The sequence below is a fragment of the Coturnix japonica genome, chromosome 2, assembly GCF_001577835.2.
Source record: "Coturnix japonica isolate 7356 chromosome 2, Coturnix japonica 2.1, whole genome shotgun sequence".
Classification (NCBI taxonomy): Eukaryota; Metazoa; Chordata; class Aves; order Galliformes; family Phasianidae; genus Coturnix; species Coturnix japonica.
Window position 1 is genome coordinate 127323028 of NC_029517.1, and position 4567 is coordinate 127327594.

General features: G+C 40.5%; 1 non-coding gene across 1 annotated transcript; it reads right to left on the reverse strand.

Moving 5' to 3' along the window:
- Nucleotides 1-1860: 1860 nt before the first annotated feature.
- Nucleotides 1861-1932, reverse strand: TRNAA-CGC. Its single transcript has one exon. It is a non-coding gene; the product is annotated as a tRNA-Ala (tRNA).
- Between the last annotated feature and the right edge of the window lie 2635 nt (nt 1933-4567).

The following is a 4567-nucleotide window of genomic DNA, read 5'->3' on the forward strand; positions in this document are numbered from 1 at the left end:
ATTGTTAGTAAAACAACTCAATTTCAACTAGATGTGGCAAACTTCTTAAAATGGTACCAAAGACATTCATTAATTCCTGTGATAAGTTGTGTTTACTAGATGCTGATTTTAGCCTTGTCTTAGAATCAGGGTCCTTGTTCATCAATACAGATCTCTGATCTGATTTTTTTCTCTTATGGATGCACTAATCTTGAGCTTGCAGAAGGTTAACCAGTGCTCTTGTGCCCCCTTACTTTCCAGTGCTCTAACCCATGGGATACCCAAGAAGATCATTGAAGAGATCAAAGTTTTGTTTTATCTTGCTGTTGTTTTGCACAGGTTTTGAATACAGTTGAGAGAAGAGCAGACACAATGTTCCTCTGTAAACTAGATTCTTTCACAATATCTTTTAGCTGAAGACTGGAAGTTGGGATTGTGCTGTATATCATCACATGATTTTAGAAGTGTGATTTCTGTATTTGCTACTTGCACAGAGAATGGCACAGATGTTCTCACTAGAAAAGACTTCTTATTATTGGCTATAAAGATCAGCTTATTTTTCCTAAAGATGTATGAGTTTTGGGGGCAGAGTTTTAGTAATGTATTCATTGGAATTGATGTAAGGAAACTGAGAGAAAGAGGAATGAAGCTGATTATCAGGAAACGCTCCCCATCAAGGTGAGTAAGTAGGGAGTTGTGAAGAAACAATAAGAGAATAGGAGTTTCATCATAAAAACTGGCAAAAAAAATAAACCCACGAACAGATAAAATCACAGAAATGTAGAAAACTACCACGCATTTCAAAAGCAGGATACTACTTCACTCTATTGTTTTCTATAGGCCAAATTCTAATGTCTCTGTTAGAGCAAATGACATGCTATTTCCTTTGGGAACTTCATTTATTTGAGGGCATTTGGATTTTACCCTACAGTTCCACAGACCCATTTCAGCCTGGGCATGAATGAGCATAATTACTGTTTACATCAATGAGGTGAGACCTAGCATAGCGCATGGTTTAATTGGATGACAGGATCTGCATTTCCTGTGTGTGCAAGCACTCCTCAGTGACACACAAGTGTACTTAGTATCCTATCAAGCACTAACCTTAGGTATGTGTGTCAAGTGCTCAGAGTGTCTCGAATGAATGATTATACATTCACAACTAAAGCAACAGCCAGCTTGGATAGTGATGGTTTTCATTCAGGTTCCTGCAAGGACAGAAAGGATGCTTAGGTATTAGCAGTATTGTACTACTGATAGAGAAAAGGGTTCCCTAGTCTTGAAATATCCAAAGAAATCTAGGAATATCTTAAAAGCTCACAATCCTTTTCAGTTCTGCTCTGGATATCTCTGATTACTTGAATCCCATCAAGTCCCAGTAGTAACCATAGAAAGGAAAAGAGAAAACTGCATTGCTCAACAGTAAGTATGCAGCTTAATTGTACAGAAAGAAGTATTTGCAAGTCATTGTTGCCAGCTTCACTGCAAGGCATAACAGTCTGCTTAACCCATCATAGCAGAGACTGCCAGACTGTCTATATATAAAAAAAAAAAACCAGTGTTTAAAATATCTGTGTGTCTTCTAGCAAACAAATCACTGTGGCAGAAAGAGCACAGCACAGACATATAATTGGTCAGGTCACTGCTTTTCTGCTCATTATAAATCAAAGCCCAAATGGCCCTCTTTGGCCATTCTGTGCAGTCTGTGGCTACGTTTACCAGGCTTTGTTTCTCCTTTCTGTTGTCTCTATTCCTTTACATAGGATTTACTTTATAACACAGCATCAGTCAGAAAGTACAAGGATAGCAGCAGCAGCAGAGCTATCTGCTCCCATCCAATCAGGCATTTCCCCCTGCACAAACTGAGAGGCAGCAAAAGTGTGGAGATGCTGGGGGTTGAACCCAGGGCCTCCTGCATGCGAAGCAGGCGCTCTCCCACTGAGCTACATCCCCTGCCCTGAAAACAAAGAAAGAATTGAGCACCTTAATTGAGCACCTGACCAATTTGCATATTATCTTTGCTCAGTATCCATGTTAATCTTCTTTGAAGCATTCCTGTTTTAGTTTATCTGCTGCTGAAATGCGCAAGTGTTTGGCTACTAAGCATAAGGAACGAAATAGTGGATTGCTTTCCTGGGAATGCAGTCATTCTGAACATAAAGCTCACAATAATGCTGAGCAGTTCTGTACTAAATGAGTATTCTGAATGGTTTTGATTCTCAGTGATACCTAGAAGTGCTCAGGTATCACTGTGGTCCCAAAGAAGCAGACACTGTTACAAGTTCTGCTGGCATACCTACAAACATTCAGCTCTTATTGATTCCAGTGGCGATTTAGCAGCCCAGAGATAGGTTTGTGGGTACTGGCTGAGAACTCACAGCTCTCATGCAGATATGAACATAGTTAGGCACTTCAGCTCAAATTCAGCCATCTAAATCTGAGGCAGAAACAAACATTTAACGTCTTTATTAGTGATCTTGTTGAGGGGACTGAGTTCACCCTCAGTAAGTTTGCAGAGGTCACCTAGTTCGGAGGGAGTGTTGATCTGCCTGAGGGGAGGAGGGCACTACAGAGGGACCTGCATAGACTGGATCAATGGGCCAAGGTAATCTGTATGAGATTCAGTAGGGTCAAGTGTTGAGTCCTGCATGTTGGTCACAACAACCCAAGAGAATATGCCCTATAAGAAGAGACTGATGGAGCTGGGGAAAACGAGGCTGAGGGGGGACCTTAATGCTCTTTTCCAATATCTGAAAGGTACTTACAGTGTGAAAAGAGTTGGTCTCTTCTCACTGGTGACAGATGACAGGATGAGGAGAAATGTACAATGTACAAATTGTGCCAGGGTAAGTTTACATTGGATATTAGGAAACACTTCTTTACTGAAACGGCTGTTAGGTACTGGAATAGGACCCCCAGGGAGGTGGTTGAGTCACCATCCCTGGATGTGTTTAAAAACCATTTGGATGTGATGATGATTTATCAGAGGGCTGTCAGGGTAGAATGGTCAGGTGGTGGTTGGACTCGATGACCTTTAAGGTCTTTTTCAACCTGAGTGATTCTATGATTCTATAATTAAATGTCAGTGACAAAAATACATTAATTAAATAAAAATAATAATTTTAAAAATGATTAAAAAGAAGATATTAATGAAGAAACACATGAACAGGTTGTCAAGAGAAGTGGCAGATGCCCCATCCCTGGAGACACCCAAGGTGAGGCCTGACAGGGCTCTGAGCAACATGATACAGCTGTACGTGTCCCTGTTCACTGTAGGGAAGTTGAATCAGGTGGCCTTTAAGAGGCATTTCTCACAATATATACTCTCATTTCATGAGGACATACTTGTGCTCCCATAATTTATATTATGGCAGTGCTATTAACACATTTTTCCCTTTCTCTAGCATTAATGTTTGCTATTTTACAAAATTTACCTCCTCAAGATGACTGCTGGACATTTTGATATCCTGACGATGCTGATTTCTTACCAAGATTACCGACAGACTTCCCGTGATGCATTTCAAAAGGATTAGTTTTCTGCTCTCCTTTCTCAAAGCCAAGAGTTCTCTCAAAAACAGTTTTCCGCTGGATCATATAAATCCAGCAGCTCCATAATTCCCTTTAAATTTTTGAGCCCAATTCTTTAATAGTTTATATGTAGCCAACCTGCTCTCAGCTCCTGCTCAGTGTTGATATCATTATAGTATAAAACTGAGCAGTGACTGCTCACTGCAACAGCTTGTTGCTGTGTGGGTGGCAGCAGGGCAAGGGGAGGCTGCAGGAATGCTTTTCTTGGAGACTTCCTGCTGTCAGCAAACATTTAAGCCTGGGGACTGTGTGGACCAAAAAAAAAAAGAAGCTGGACACAATATAATGTATTTTCACAAGGTGCTCTCTGCAGGTCACAGAGAGTTTCACGCTAAATATCTGCTGCTAACAGGTCACTGTGCTCAGCAGCACCTGTTATTGTTTCCTTTAATGTCCTATTTATTTCTACTGAATACAGAGCTTGTGGGATCTGCAGATGCCATTTAACCTTTCTGCAGGAGGACTCCTCTCAATTTAAAATATGCTGTACCTACAACAGTAACAATGTCTTACTGCTTTGGGTGTCACTTTAACTCCCACAGACCTGGCTGATTGTTTTATTTTTTTAACTCAGAATCTCGAAGTTTGGGATTCACAAGTAACAGAAGTTACAATACTTTGAAGAGTCAGTGGCAAAATAACACCCTGGCACTTCATTTGTTTAATAGCATGTGCAACTTTCCAAACTTATTTCTTCACAGCTAATCTTCTACAGCTCTTACTGCTAGTTTGAATCTGCTTTTAAACAGATGAGCAGTAGCATGACAGCCATTTACCTTTTAAGTGTTCCTTGATGCTGACAGAAAGCTCCCAATTTCTGCATAATGCCGAGAATCTGCCCCAGATAGCTAATGACAGTTCATCTACTTTGCTCAGTATCAAGGATAAAGTTTTTGCTCACTATTTCCAATTTATGAGAGTGATGCCTATATGTCAAACCCACACCTGAGTCCCAGCATGTTCAGCAGTCACATTGAAATACTCAGGCTATGGCTTTCAT